Source organism: Leopardus geoffroyi, chromosome C1 (genome assembly GCF_018350155.1).
Source record: "Leopardus geoffroyi isolate Oge1 chromosome C1, O.geoffroyi_Oge1_pat1.0, whole genome shotgun sequence".
Classification (NCBI taxonomy): Eukaryota; Metazoa; Chordata; class Mammalia; order Carnivora; family Felidae; genus Leopardus; species Leopardus geoffroyi.
In genome coordinates, this window is record NC_059328.1 from 64,330,176 (window position 1) to 64,347,107 (window position 16,932).

Genomic DNA, 16,932 nt, shown 5'->3' on the forward strand with positions numbered 1-16,932 from the left:
GGAAACCTAACTGAAGAAATTAATGCAAAAGGGGGGAGATTTACAATAAGGATAGTAGGATGTCTCCCTGAATTTACAAGAAGGTCTTAGAAACAGACTAAAACACTGCAGGGAATTGGGAAAATCTGTTCTTTCCATTCTTCATCTCTGTTTCCTCATCCTGTGGCAGAAAATGGCAAGTACCACCATCATGTGATTTTTAAATCTTCTCTATTCTAGTGAGCAGCCAGACTGAGACTGGACATTCTGGGTCACAATCCCAAAGCTCCCTGGGAAAGGAATAAGGGTTCTTTAAAGAACCCACCCTGATCCAACCAGCCATGGATGGGGCATGCTTACATTCCACAAACATGGCTGCCTTCATCCTACCAGAACGTTCGAGTTGAAGAGGGGCAGTAACCAGAAGAGAGGAATCACAGTAAGCTGGCAAGACAGCCACAGATGTCCATTAGGAGTATTTTTAATATTTTTTTTATTTTGCAAAAGTGGAAATAAACCATACATATTGTTTTATAACTACGCCTTCTCAGTTGATAACTGTTGGCTAATATTTAAATGGGCTTGTTTTATTCCCCCTTTATTTTGGTTATTGATCAGACTTTCTCTGCATGTGTATTTCCCTGATACAGTGCTTTCCAATCTCTCACGTTATGGCACACACACAAGGAAAATAGTACTTTTGCTGCATAATCAGTAAACTGGAGGAAATATAAAGGCATCTATATAGGGCTTGGTGTAAAATATATTTTCTTTATATTATAAAATTATGATTAAAATGTAAAATAGTAAAAGAGTAAAATTGAAGAACACATTGAATATTGAATATGTATAAAGCTTCCAAATAAAATATTCTCAAGGTGTTTAATAAAAATTTGAATGTGCTTTCAATTTTCTTCGTATTATATTTTATGCTTGACATAACTACACCAAATTCCTGGCGAAGAATTTTTCAGGGTACCTGGGTGGCTCAGGCAGTTGAGTGTCTGACTCTTGATTTTGACTCAGGTTATGATCCCAGGTTGTAGGATCGAAGCCTGCAGGTGGCTCCAGGAGCCTGCTTAAAATTCTCTCTCTCCCTCTGCCCTTCTCCACATTCTCTCTTTCTCTCTCTCTCTCTCTAAAATTAAAAGAAGAAAAGAATTTTTCATGATGATATTTTCAAATTCTTTTTTTTTTTTTTTTTAGTTTCTTTAGTTATTTTTGAGGGATGGGGAGATGCAGAAAGTGAGGGAAAGAGAATCCCAAGCAGGCTCCCTGCTGTCAGTGTGAGGTCATGACCTGAGCCAAAATCAAGAATCGGAGGATACTTAACTGACTGAGTCATCCAGGCACCCCTCAAATTCTGAATAGGCACCATCAATAAGAAACTTGGTTTGCACAAGTTGGTGATTTAAAAAATTAAAGCAATTTTACAATCATACAAAAATGTACACATTCAAATTATATTTAAAGAAACTAGTCTCGGGGCGCCTGGGTGGCGCAGTCGGTTAAGCGTCCGACTTCAGCCAGGTCACGATCTCGCGGTCCGTGAGTTCGAGCCCCGCGTCGGGCTCTGGGCTGATGGCTCAGAGCCTGGAGCCTGTTTCCGATTCTGTGTCTCCTTCTCTCTCTGCCCCTGCCCCGTTCATGCTCTGCCTCTCTCTGTCCCAAAAATAAATAAACGTTGAAAAAAAATTTTTTTTAAATAAATAAATAAATAAAATAAAGAAACTAGTCTCTTCCTTTTTCTTTTATGCATTAATGTAATATTCAAATTGATTATGATGATATGAATGGATTTTGAATCCATTGAATTTCTTTCATATTAAGTATTTCAAAATAATATATATAATATATACAACATACACATATACACTATATATATTATATATACATATAATATATATATATGGCAATGCTCTAATTTTCGGGATAAGGATATATTCTTGGACAGGCCATCCTGAAGCTAGCTAAGTTGCTACTAAAGAGGCACTCTGCCACAAATGGACAGAGGCTTCAGATATGCGTACATGTGGAAACAGGAAGTCTCTGCACTGGACCAACCTCACCTGGAGCTACTACAGAACCCCCCAACATTATCTTGTGAACACTGTAGCTGCCGAAAGAGATATGCAGGTGCTACGAGTGAGTCCCTGCCCTGGCTCTGCACAGCATAGTGAGCAGAATGCCAATGAGATGACACACTGCCAGCCTGTGGGGACGAAGGAGCACACTATCTGACCACTCCAGCCTTCAAGGGGCCCTGGAGGAGGCAGCTGCAGGTTAAACCTTAGCCCCAGGCCTGCCCAGCCACACAGCCAGAGATCATTATCTCATGGCTCGCCTGTAACCCACCCATAGCACCTTGGCAAAAGTTGTGATCTAATGGAAGTTTTCTTCATCTTATTCTACGAGTGCGGTGGTTTTCAAGTTTCTTTCTGTGAACTGCAGTGTTTTGCCGCATGGCCTCGGGGCCCTTGTGAGGGTGAAAGTGCAGCCCAGGGCTTAGAGCCCTGGGCTGTGGCTCAACCACAGCAGTCTTCACCGGTACCTCTTTCGTAGTCAGGTGCGTGGGTAGGGGTGTGGGGAGAGGGGAGGATTTCAGCCGCTGGAAAAAAAGAGGGTTTAAGCTACTAGATTGGTATTCATCTTTAAAATGTTTTAAAAACATATATAAGGATACAAATTTGTATCAACATCAAGCATGTAACAGTGTAAAATGTAACCTCTTGTAAAATGTGAAATTCTACCCTGCTCTTTACCACTGAGTTTTTGTTAAAATAATCTAGGATTTTATTTTAATTTTTTTTTCAACGTTTATTTATTTTTGGGACAGAGAGAGAAAGAGCATGAACGGGGGAGGGGCAGAGAGAGAGGGAGACACAGAATCGGAAACAGGCTCCAGGCTCTGAGCCATCAGCCCAGAGCCAGACGCGGGGCTCGAACTCACTGACCGCGAGATCGTGACCTGGCTGAAGTCGGACGCTTAACCGACTGCGCCACCCAGGCGCCCCTAGGATTTTAGATCTCAATCTTTTTAATACACCTTGGCATTACCTATCTACTCTTTCCCTTTATTTTTGACATTTGCAGTAACTTTCATAACTATATTAGCAACAGTAATCTAAATTTAATGCTATTTCATTGGTTCCATCTTCCACTACATTTTCTTTTATAAATCTTCCTGATTTATAAATGTTTTATTGTGATTAATTTCTTGGTTCACTGGAGCACTTATTCAATAGTTTTTTTTCAGGATAGGTACACTAAAAATACGCTTTCTGAAGTCTTGCACTTTAGAGATTGTTTTCCTCTATCTTCCCATATGAAGGCTGATGAGGCTGTGTTTAGAATTCCGGGAATACAATATTTTGCCCCTTGACTTTATATGGACAATGTCCATTGTTTTCTGCCAGTGTTTTTTTTTTTTTTTTGAGAGAGAGAGAGAGAGTGAGTGCAGGCACATGGGTGTATGAGAGCAGAGGGAGGGGCAGAGAGAGAGGGAGAGAGAGAATCCCAAGCAGGCTCCATGCCCAGCAAGGGACCCAATGTGGGCCTCAATCTCACAACCTTGAGATCATGACCTGAGCTGAAATCAATAGTCATAGGCTTAAATGACTAAGCCACCCAGGCAACCTCAGTGTTCATTTTTCAAGAGGAATTCTGATGCCAATTACTTTCCTTTATAATGAACCTGTTTCATTGCATTGAGAAATCATTAAATTAAAAAAAACTTTGCCCTAATATCCAATCATTTTGATTATGTCAACTCTAAGAGTCAAGTTTTTTTCTCCACTTAAAAATATTTTTCTTTTACTATTTCTTTGATTGTTACTTCCCTCCACCAACTGTATCCTCTCCTAAAAGTATTTCATTTATACAACATCAGCTCACTTAGATCATGTCACGTGTCTCTTTGCTCTCATTGTTTTTATTCTTTTATCCCTTTTCCTCTAGCATCTTGGGACAATTAATCAAGCTTACTTTTTTATTCATTAATTCCGTTCTCTCCTGTGGTCAATTCATTGTCTGCTTCTTCTATTGCAGGAATTCAGAGATGAGTTTTTCTTTTTTTTTTTTTTTATTTTTAAAAAATGTTTATTTTTGAGAGAGGCAGAGACAGAGTGCAAGCTGGGGAGGGGCAGAGAGAGAGAGGGAGACACAGAATCCGAAGCAGGCTCCAGGCTCTGAGCTGTCTGTACAGAGCCCAATGCAGGGCTTGAACCCACGAACTGTGAGACCATGACCTGAGCCAAAGTCGGACCCTCAACTGACTGAGCCACCCAGGCGCCCCCAGAGTTGATGTTTTTCATCTCCAAGAAATAGTTTTTTACTTTCAGATCCTTCCTTTTTCAGGACTGCCTGCTTTTTCATCATGAATGATCCTTCTTCCCATAATTCAAAGGGCAGCATTTGCCCTGGTTCATTAGCATGCACGCTGTCTTTGAGCTGCTATACCTTCTCACACATCCAGCAAGTATTCTCTGTTTGCCCAGCACTGAGAGGTCAGGCAGTCTGCCACAGAGAATATGGGTCCCTGATCAAATATTTCAGGCTCAAATAGAAAAGGAGAGCGTTTAGATTTACTGCAGTTTGATTTTGCAAGACTAGAAGTCTGGCCGACCCTCAGGGAAATTGGAGGAAGCTGCAGCCCCAGGTTCATCACTTCAGGGAGCCTCATCCCTGTGTGAGCGGTTCTTTCCCATGTGTTTCGTGGCATCCAGGAAGTTAGCTGAGGCTCTTGCATCCCTTCTCTAACTGGCACAACTGCCTTTATTAGGCGCCTGCACAACTTACCATCTGATCCAATTACAAACTCTGAGTGAGTACTATGAGGGGGCTGATCTCCTCATTTCTAAGTGGAGATGCTGATACTCACCTGCTGGCAGTGTTGTAAGGGTTGCATGAAGATTCTCTCTCTCTCTCTCTCTCTCTCTCTCTCTCTCTCACACACACACACACACACACACACTCATGTGCCACATCACCTACACCGCTGGGTAGGTGGGTAAGTCAGAGGTTGTAAGTCAGAGGTTGTAGATTTCCATGTCATCTCCTCCTCTTTTTTTTAAGTTTATTTATTTATTTTGACAGAGAGACAGAGAGAGAGATTGAGGGAGGGGCAGAGAAGGAGAGGGAGTGAGAGAATCCCAAGCAGGCTCTGCACCGTCAGCACAGAGCCCGATGCAGGGCTCAAACTCACGAACCGTGAGATCATGATCTGAGCCAAAATCAAGAGTCTGATGCTTAACCAGCTGAGCCATGCAGGAGCCCCTCATCTCCTCCTCTTTAGCCACACATGGGATCTTCCTGCCCACACAGCAGTTTCAAAGCTGGATAGATCTTCCCTCTGTCTAGACTCACCATCTTTTCCAATTATGTTAATTTGTTCTTTTTGGGGGGAATTTGGAAGAAGGAATAAGTTTTTACCCCAATCCAAAAGTACCTGGCACAAAGTCAGTTCTTAATTTAGGTCTGTTGAATGAAAGACTATCTGTAGCATCAACTCTTTTCTCAATTCTAAAACTTTGCTGTTTATAAGTGTAAGGAAGTGACCTAATGTCACCTCTAGAATGTCAAGGCTTACTAAAAACAGTTTTATCACAGCTGGCAGCAGCTGACACCAATCAAAGTCCAATTAGTCAATGAGAATGTCAGAGAATGATTTTAGACTCCTTTAGGGCTGGGAGTTGGAAAGGCAATCGGTCAGTTGTATTAGACAAGAGGCTTGGAAATTTACTGAAGAGTTTTTAAAAGAGTTGGAACACCTAAATGAACATATCCTAATCAAAGTTAGACTGAGCAGCTAAAACCTTTTCAAAGGCTTTTAGAGCTTTAGCACTGAGCTAATTTTAATCACCATCTTTAGATAAGAAAGAAATAAGCAGGTCACTTTGGTACATTTAGAAATTCTATGGGAGGTTCGAGACTGAGAGTAGAGAGGTGGAATACTGAGTCTAAACCTTCCCCCTCATACCAAAATTATAGAAGCCCAACTAGCTCTCCACACCATGAGGCCAGTAGCCCTTTGCAGTTTCTGGAATAAGTTCAAAAGAATATCAAATTTGAAAAAATAGAATGGAATTCATTTTGGAGCAACAAAATTAATCCTTCTTTAATGATTACAAACATCATGCATCCAAGATAAAAAAAAAATCTCAAAATGGCAAGAGTTGAACTATATAAACAAGCTAAGAGGATCTGAAGTACAAGAAAATAAAAATAAAAATTCGGCCCATGATGAGGTTCCATCCTAGTGGATTTAGTTACATGTGGTACCAAGAGAACTTGGTCAGATAAGTTCAAAGCCCTGGCTGTCTGTGACAATTTGCCAAGCAATCTCAAGTGGAGGCTGCATCCTAAAGACAACAAAGCCACCCTACCCTACCCTAAATGAGAGCATTGAATTCTTTTATGTTAAGCCATTATGATTTGAGGATTTATTTATTACTGCAGTATAGTCTATCTTTATCAGTTAGCTTTCACTAAGTTATGCCCAAAATACCAGGGTGGTTGTAGATTGGCTGTCTCTCTGGTTTATGTGTCTTCTTCCTTCAGAGTGAAGAGGCAGCCCCTATCTGGAGCACTGTTGTTCTCGTGACAGAGCAAGAAAGCCGGTGGAACCACATGATGGCTCTTAGACCTCCATGAAGTGGCACACAACATTTCTGTCCCCAGTTCATTGCCCAAAGAAAGTCACATGGTTAAGCCTTGCTACAATGAAGCAGAGAACTAAAATCTCCTCACAGGGAGGGCAGCAAATAATTGGAAACAAAAATACAATCTCTTACACTTCCCTATGCTAATACACATATTGGGAACAAGAGCAATGAGCTGTCACCAAATAAAAAAGCAAAAACAAACAAACAAAACCTATAGCACACGGCACTGAGGTGTTTAGAAAAGGGTTATGTAAAGTCAGAGAGTTGGAGATCCATGTCACGTAATTGGTAAAACCATCTCCTGAGGTAACACGGGAGCAGATAATGTGCCCACTGAACAAGAATCCTTAGAGGGAGGGGTAGGGAAATTGCAATTTAATTTCATGTTTGATATTTCTGGCTGTACTTGGCAATATTATAAGACAATATTTCATGCGGGGAAATGGGCAATTCCAAGCAGAAATGTAGTAGAGAGTCTAGAAATGTGGGATCTTGCAGGACTGAAAAAACTGCTTCCAGACCCCAAGTGGTAAAAGATGAGATGTAAAAACAACCTCGAGTGAGAAATGAGCTACAAAGAAGCCTTAGTCTTTGGCTTGGTAGCAGAACTACCTACTCAGCCTGGTACACCCACCCATCCAACTCGGGCCTGTTATATGAAAGATAAATTTCTATCTTATTTAAGCTTGAACGTGTTGGGCTCCCTTTGCTAGAGCAGCTCAACTTCCGTCCTAGCACACAACCACAAAGTCACTTGGAACACCACTGCTTCCAAGATTGAGCTGCATCGATGATGCCTTGGAGGCCAGAACAATTGTCCAGACTTGTTTGACAATTGAGTAACTTCTAACTTAACGTTGAGTAACTTCTGTTCACTCAGTCTCTGTAATTACCAGAAGAGGGGATCTAATCTGTTTCCTTCCTATTATGAAGTGTTACTCTTGGGCAAATGTCAAAGAATGCAAAGGCCTGCAGGAAATTATAACCTGGCATAGAATTTATGTTGAATTTAAAGACAGATGTAGATGCAGTGTCGAATTTAGGTACTGACATTCTTCAGTTCGGTTCCTTAAACATTGATTGCAAACCAGAGAGATTGACAGATGCCCGGTTTTCACCCTCAAGAAAGTTACAGTTGATTAAGAGAAATGTGTCAGTGTGCATAAAGTTGTGACACAGAGTAATAGATCCTACTGCAGAGGAAAGAAAGCATGGGGTGCTGTGGGAGCACAGATGTGAGATGCCTGCTTGGCTGGAGACAAGGGCTTAGGGCAGATTTTGCAGAGGAGAAGATGCCTCAGCAGAGTGTTAAAATGAAGGAATTATCCCTGCAAAGGGAAAGGAAGTCATGTTCTAGGCAAAGAGAGGTTGGGTAGCCTACAGTTATGTACCCTGCTAAAGTTTGGTGGGGTTCAGCAGGGGGCTCTACAACAGAAAGGAGAGAAAAAACAGTGGGAGGCAGGTAGTTGTCTCTTTCACAGACTGAAAATACAATAATCCACTGTCCTGTGCATCCTTGCAATAAATCCACTTATCAAAGGTAATCTGGAAGAGTTAGTTCCTTAACTAAAAAAGTGTGACCAGTATATGTGTAGGCCCTCAACAAGTGCTTCTTAATTAAACTGGTGGAACAAAGGAGTGCTTCCTCTTTATGTGAGCAGAGTGACTACAGAGCACCTGTGAGTATCCATGAGGGACCCAGAGGAAGTTGAGAGCTGATGTCCATATAGAAACAAAAGTCTCTTAGATGCCAGGTGGACTGGACTGACTTAGCAGAGAGAAGTCAAAAACCACTCACATTGAAAAGTAACAGACATTTTTCTCTCACTGCATTACTGAAGATTAAAAGCCAAGGTGACTCAGTCAGTTGAGCTTCTGACTCTTGACATCTGCTCAGGTCATGATCTCATGGTTGTTGTCTCACAGTCATGAGATGGAACCCCACATTGGGCTCTGAGCTGGGCACAGAGCCTACTTGAGATTCTCTCTCTTCCTCCTCCTCTTCCTCTGGCCCTCCCCAGCTCCCTCGTGCGCTCTCTCTCTCTCAAAAAACAAAACAAAACAAAACAAAACAAAACAAAACAAAACACAACAAAACAAAAAAACCAGTCGTGGTGAAGGTGATGGGGAAGGTGGGGTTTATCTTCCCTTGCACTCTGTATGAGCCTACACAGGGAAAACACTATGAGAATAGGCAAGACGGAGGGGAACCTTTCTTCTAGATACAGGTTGTTTTAAGAAAAACAAGAGAGGAAATGTCCAGTTAAGACTATTTTCTTAGTGGATTATCTAAATAATTCAGCCAATAGATTTTCTTGCTTGATGCACGGGATTCAGTTAAAAAGATGCCAACCAGCATTTTATTCAATATCTGTAAGAATTTGGAAATTCATGACTACATTGGTTTGGATCTCAAGAGGGATTTAAATAAAAGTTAAAAAAACAAAACAAACAAAACAAAAACAGTAAGCCTTCCATCAGTATTTACACACGTTAAGTGAAAACGCACTCAACTAAATGAAAACTAAGTTGGTAACCTATGTTATCAGAACAATCTCTCCTTAACAGCTCCTATCCTGAGGGAAAGATAACCTGGAACAGCTTCACCCTTCCACAGGCATCACAAGTGTCACAGAATATGCAATAAGGTACATTTGCAGTGTCATTTTACTTAGACCAGGCTGTTGACTGTTTTTGCCCTGTGCTGTCAAGTCTAAAAAGGCCCTCCTTCCTACCCTCTCCGTATGCCACATGCTCTTTGGCTATGTGTTTCTCTTTTCTCTGGATCTTCTACATCATGGCTGGAACAATCCTTCCAAAACATGAATCTTATGTCACTCCTCCACTTAGTTCCCTACAGTGACTTCTTATGGCCTAGGACAGTGGCTCTCTCAGTGGTTTCCCCACTGCAACACGCAGGACAAATGTCATTCAGACGTAAGAACCCGCCCATTGGTGACCAACACTTACCCCCCCCCCCCCAATTTCGTGGAGAAGCAAATACTATCACAAGTATTTGTCAAGGAAACCTTATGGACATGTAATTAGCTAAATATTTCATGAAGGAAAAAATAGCTAAAGACTGCCAATCTTTATATTTTAAGGAGAGTTTTTACCTCTTCCAGCAGAAGCTCAAGGTTCTTCATACTTCAGGGCTTTTGTCTCCTCCTAAATATTTCCGTGGTTTTCTCTCCCTTCTTCCAGTTCCTGCACTGTTTCCACCTCCTTATGGTGAACTCTGATGGCCCCCCGCCAATGTTATCTATTCCCTTACACTCTTCATTGCATTTTCTTAATTTCTGCCTCACTACACTTATCATTACCTATGCTTTTATAACGTACTTACTTGCTTTTTCTTTTCTTTTTTATTTATTTTTCTCTCCCCACTAGGGGAATATAAGCTTTCTAAGGGCAAGATCTTTCTTGTGTACTGCTATATTGCCAGTAACGACAAGAACAGTGCATAAATATATTCATTGAATGAATGAATAAATGTTGATACACTACTCAGTATCTCTTAAGGTAGAATTATTTTTATACTCAACCTTTCTTATTAAAGTACAACATACATTCATAAAAGTACACTTACATATCCTAAATATACAACTATGAAGTTTCATACATGGAACACATTTGTGTTACTGGCACCCAGACCAAAAAACATTACCAACTCCTTCGAAGCCCCCTCATGCTTCCTTTCAGTCACTAACTCCCACCAAAAGTAATTATTATCTTGACTTCTCCAGCATGAATGAGTTTTGTCTATTTTTGAACTTTAAAGGGAATCATAAGTGTATTGTTTTGTCTGACTTCTTTCACACAATAAGGTGTTTGTGAGATTCATACATGTTGTGTGTAGCTCTAGGTTGGTCACTGTCATTGCCAGATAGTTTTCTATTGTATTCATATACATCATTATGTATATCATCATATATGCATTATCATCATAACGCTTTATTGACAGCCATGTGGGTGGTTTCCAGGTAAGAGCTATTGCACACAGTGCTGCTATGAACATTCTAGGATGTGCTTTTGGTGCACAGAAATTCACATATCTTCTAAGCTCGTAGAGTGCCAGGTCAAAGGCTTTGCTATACATTTGCTTTTAATAGACACATCCAGTTTTCCCAAGTTATTTGTACCAATCTACACTCCTACCAGTGGTATAGGAGAGTTCTGGATTCTTTTGAGTTATTCGTAATTTCAATGATTATATGTGTGTTTTTCCTAAATATTTCTGGTTGTTTTTTTTTTTTTTAATTTTTTTTCAACGTTTATTTATTTTTGGGACAGAGAGAGAGAGAGACAGAGCATGAACGGGGGAGGGGCAGAGAGAGAGGGAGACACAGAATCGGAAACAGGCTCCAGGCTCCGAGCCATCAGCCCAGAGCCCGATGCGGGGCTCGAACTCACGGACCGCGAGATTGTGACCCGGCTGAAGTCGGGCGCTTAACCGACTGCGCCACCCAGGCGCCCCTCTGGTTGGTTTTTGATAGCGTCTTGTTGTTTGCTTTTTTTTTTTCCATTCTTTGATACTTCACACATAGGTATGTTATATTCTATATCAGCTAATCTAAATATCTGCTGCTTCCGGAGTCCAAATCTTTGATTGGCTGTTTCGCTGATTTTCAAATATGGTAGCTTTTCTCATATCTTTGGTAAGTTTTTCTTTTTGGTGGTGTTTTGTTTTGTTTCGTTTTGTTTTGTTTTGTTTTGTTTTGTTTTTTAATCATGAGCTTGTATTTGCCTGAACTTAATCTTGGAGAATTTAAGTAGCCTAAGCTTAAGATGGCTTTCTCCATCTTCAAATTTGCAAAAGCTTCAGATGCCAGAACCAGTTTAATTTAATATCTTGGCTTGATATTTGCCTGGCCACAGAGGTAGTAGAAATTTAAACCCTAGACACTACACAAGAGTAAATCTATGATAGCAAATTCTCAGGAGATACTTTTGTTTTTCTGCTTGGCAGAGATAGGCCAGTTTCATTGTCAATTTCTAGCCCCTGCTTCTCGGTGAGGGTCAGCCTCCTTACAGTGTTCTAAACGTACGTAGCATTGACCTGTTCAGCTGCCAGCACTGCATAGGCCTGAGGCCTCGTATTCCTCATCTCTGTATGTGACCAATCTTCAAAGCTCTACTTTACTGGGAACTGCATTTCTCTCCCCTTCCCCACTCAGGCCAGCCCAGCTTTCTGCATATGCTTACCATTCTGGTTTCAGCTTCCAATCACTGGGATTTTTACTTTTATTTTATTGATTATGTTTTGGGGGGTTATTAGCTTTTGAAAACTTCTCTTACTTTCTTGCATATTTAGTAATGTATTTAAAACTTTTCTTTGTTGTTTTTTTTTCACTTTGTTTTTTTTTAGTTTATTTCTTTTGAGAGAGTGTGCACATGAGCAGGGGAGGGGCAGAGAGAGAGACAGAGAATCCCAAGCAGGCTCCGTGTTGTCAGCACAGAGCCCAATGGGACTCTGATCCCATGGGACTTGATCCCATCAGAGCAAGACCATGACCTGAGCTGAAATCAAGAGTCAGATGCTTAACTGACTGAGCCACACAGGTGCCCCACTAGTGTTCACTTTTAAGAAAGAACCTCCTACTTTACTCCAAAGAGTAAATGTAAACATTTTACAGAAACAACCCAAAATTTCCAGCAGAATGCGCTGGGTCTAGTGAGATGTAAAGCACAGGACACCTAGTGTCCTGCTACGTTAGGACTTTGCTTAACTTCAGTGCAATGCTCACTTTCGCCATGGGTGGAGGGGAACATGTCAACATTTTTATCACAATAGATGCTGGCATCTCCTGGCATTGCCAGTCAGGCTTTAAGTTTGACATCAATTGCTGTTTCTCTATATTGAACACTCTAGTATGTATGTATGTATGTATGTATGTATGAATGAAGGTTTTAAGTAATCTCTACACCCAGTGTGAGGCTCAAACTCACAACCCTGAGACCAAGAGTCACATGCTCTCCCAACTGAGCCAGCCAGAAGTCCCTAGTATTTATCTTCTTTTTTTGTTTCGTAATGTTTATTTATGTTAGAGAGAGAGACAGAGTATGAGTGGGAGAGGGGCGGGGGGTGGGGTGGGGAGACACAGAATCTGAAACAGGCTCCAGGCTCTGAGCTGTCAGCACAGAGCCTGATGCGGGGCTTGAACTCACAAACCGCGAGATCACCACCTGAGCCGAAGTCAGACGCTTAACCGACTGAGACACCCAGGCACCCCCCTAGTATTTATCTCTAAATTGAGTACGTAGAGGACCCTGCACTTCCATTCCTCACCTAGAGTGAAGACAAAAGCAAGACCCTGTACTGAGAGGCACATCACCCATCAAGGCACAGGGAGCTGTCTGTGCATAGCAACTTGGAGGCTGTCAATGTTTGTTTGTTTTTTAAGTAGGTGCCACGCCCAGTGTGGGGCTTGAACTCACCACCCTGAGACCAAGAGTTGCATGCTCTACGCTCTACAGACTGAGGCAGCCAGGCACCCCTGTCAATGGGTCTCGTATCGAAATGGGTGGCAGGGGTCAACTAAGTTCAGGAATCTCTGGGCCAAACAAAGCTTAACCTGTTTCTTCATGACAGGACTTTTCAGAGCCTCTAGGAAGTCCTTTGAATCTTTGGGGACAGGGGCAGGTGCAACATTTCCCAAGCTACTTGGCTTTGGGACTCTTTTGGTGGAACATCAATACCCAGCCCCCGTGGGGCTAGAGATCTATGGGGATACTTGGAGAGCACTATCTAGAACCCAGAGCCACGTGTTTGATAAACATGGCCGTTATTGCAGGGTTTTTAAAAATGTTTGTTTATTTTTGAGAGAGCCAGCGCAATGGGAGAGGGGCAGAGAGAGGGAGTCACAGAATCGAAGCAGGCTCCAGGCTCTGAGCCAAACCTTGAGATCACAACCTGAGCCGACCTCAGAAGCTCAACTGACTGAGCCACCCAGGCACCCCATTGTTTGTTTTGCTTTTAAGGAAGGCAACCAGTCCCTTTTGCCAGTCCTTATTTTGACCAGAGGGAGCATTCTGCAGCCACACACCAGCCTCACTCTGCTCCCCTCCCCCATACCCCCGGCTTGTCGAAGGACACATCTGTTATGAGGATGGCTTTGCAGTTTGGGCTGCCTCGCTGGCCCTGCAGTGGGTGGCGAGAAAGGCCCGGCTCACGTAGAATCCTGGCACTGCTGCCACCAGCTGTGTGACCGCGGGTGAGTCCCTTAATCTCTCTGTGCTGAGGTGTCCTTCTTTAAATGAGGCCCGTGAGCAGAATCGCCTCTGGGGCTGTGTGAGGTCAAGTGGCAGGCTGCCAGCACAGGGAGTGATCAATCACAGGCTGTCCTACTGACACCATTAGCGGTAACAGTAAAGGTGACGGTGCCGGAGCCCCATCTGCACCGATGGCAGGTCCCAGGTCTGTGGAGGAAGCCGAATTGGGGAACAGAAGGCCTTCAAGGGACAGCTTCATTTTGTGGTGAAATACACAGGTTTCCTTTACTGAAAAGCAAGGAGCAGAAGTCTTGTTTAAATTGCATTTTCATTTCTTCAGCTTTAAAACAAATCATGGGGGAGCCTGGGTGGCTCGGTGGCTTAAGCGTCCGCCTCTTGATAGCGGCTCAGGTCATGATCCTGAGGTTGTGGGATCAAGCTCTTCACGGACAGCCCAGAGCCTGCTTGGGATTCTCACTCTTCCTCTTTCTCTGCCCCTCCCCTGTGCATGCACACACGCTCTCTCGAATAAACGTTAAAAAGAAATAAAACCAATTGTAGTGAAAATACATAAAACTTACCATTTGAACCATTTTTAGGTGTGCAATCAGGGGCACTAAGGAAATCTGTAAATTTGTGCAACCCTCACTCACCACCATTCATGTCCAGAATGTCTCCATCATCCCAAACAGAAATTTGCAACCCATTAAACCATAACTCCCCATCACCCCCCGCCCAAGGGGCGGTTCTGAGAGGGGATAGTCTGGGGTGTGGGGCTTCTCCTCAGTACCCTTCCTTTTGCAAAGGACCCAAGAGCCCCACTCAGCTGACACCTGTCAGGCAGAACACCAAAACCCAAATGCAGCCCCAGCCCTAGCGTTTACTCAGACTTAAAGCCAAGGAAAAGGTCGGCAGTTTTGTGCTGCTTTAGCCTCCTCTCAATACTGCACCTTCAGAAGAAAGTGAGGTGCACAACTTCATGTGATGCGGTGTCCTTGATGGGATCCTGGCACCAAAAAAGGACACCAAGAAAAACTAAGAAAATCTGAATTATGGACTTTAGTAAATAATAACGTATCGGGGCACCTGGCTGGCTAGGTCGGTACAGCATCCGACTCTTGATCTCAGGGTCATGAACTCGAGCCCCATGTTGGGTGTGGAGCCTTACTTTAAAAAGTAAATAAATAAAATAAAAATGCTCCCACTGTGTTTCCCAGATACTCTTATTAAAGCACCTGACTTGAAAATAAAAGAGACAGTCAGGCAAGGGATACTGTGATGACCGAATCCGCCAGTGAGCCCCTCCTCTTGGGGACCAGACATCCTGATGCTGCTGGTGGGTGGCTGTGGGAGTCGGGGAAAGGCTGCAGAGAAGTGGCCACACAGTCTGCACAGCTGCAGGCCCTCCCTGTGCTGTGAACACTGTACCTCTGGGCCCATGGTTCCAGCGCCTTAATTATGCTCCCAGACCACAAGCTTTTTGAGACCTGGGAACGCCCAATTTTCTAGACACTGGGGCTAATGATGGAAATATAGTCCCACTTCAAGGCTGGGGACACAAGTGACAGGTGGGGTCCCCAGGACGAAAGCCGACCCCCTTCTGGAAGTGCTGCACAGGCCTCCCACATCATTGTTGACCCTCTAAGAGCACAGCTGTGGGTGTTGTTAGGACACACCACATGGAGATTTCGCTCCCACCGGCTACCTTAGCATGTGCACACACTGTGTGGCAGCCTTGGAGCTCAGATACCTGGGCAATGAACAATGCAGAGGGAGACAGACTGGTCAGGGCCAGGTTTTCCCCATGAAGATTCCACAGCCTAGAGTGGGGGTCAAGGACAGGAGAATCAAGTGGAAGGAACAGGGTTGCTGCCCGTCCTGGGCAAAGAAGACAGAGATGCCAGTGTGGTTTTGGGGACAGAAGGCATAATGCCTTCCTGACTCTGGAGGGTGCCCAGCTGGTAAGAACAGCAAAGAAGCTCATGTGGGGAACGGAGCCTGTCTTAAAACCCTTCCACGGCCTTATCTCAGTTAAAATTCCAAGCCCTTTTTGTGGCCACCTGTTACCTCTCTGGTGCCTGCCTACTCCACAAAGCCACACTCTGCTGCAGGTTCTCTCCCACCGCGGGTCCCTTGCACGCACTGCGCCGTCTGCCTGGATGCTCTTCCCTCACTTCCTTCCAAGTCACTTTCTCAGTAAGGCCTACCCTGCCCCTTATGTAAAGTTGTCTTCACCTCTTAGACCCTTTCTCAGTTTTGGTTTTTCCCAGCAGCCTGCATCACTTTGAACACGGTGTGAACGTTTACTCTGCTTATGGTCTCTCTCCTGCACTGGAAGGGAAGTTCGAGGAGCGCGAGGATGTCTACCTCTTCTGTTTAATGCTAGATCCTCAGCGCCTGGAGCCAGCGGGTGTTTGACGGATTCTTGCTGAACCGAATGGATCAAGCTGCGGGCGGTTCTCCTGGGGCCCTGGCACATTTTTCCCGCCCTCCTTCCGGTTCCGGCTTTCAGGCCCCTCCCTCCTACTGCTTCTCTTCTTCCCGGCTCTGCCTGAGGCCCTCCCGTCCCTTGTGTAATGGGCTCGAGATACCAGCCAGTTCTGCCCCAGTCAGGAGGGGAGACTGGGAAGCACCCGGCACTGCCCTCCAGGGTCACCAGTATCTTGAGCGAACAGCAGTGACAAAAGGGAGCATCCTCAAGGCTTGGGTGACTCCCAAGGGCATGGAGAGAGGGTGGTCCCGTTGGCTCACTTCTCAGGGTGCAAAAGCCACCTGGTGGAGGGTCTGCAGGTTGGTCGGGCTGATGTCTAGGTTCAGCCTTGGCTCCTCCACTTCCAGGCCATGAGGCCTCAGCAGTCTGTCCCCGACTACAGGCCTCAAGTACACTATGGACACTGCTGTTGTAAAGTTTTAGCAACATTAAAAAAGGAACAAAAGGCCCCAAATGGGAGTCACTTGTGCTAACGTTTTGTCAGCGATCCAAGGCTTCATACCTAACCTAACTGCGGTTTCAGCCCCTCCCAGGAACGCGACCTAATTTAACTAGTCATCTAGAACTACCTGGTTAGCACTAGCGAGG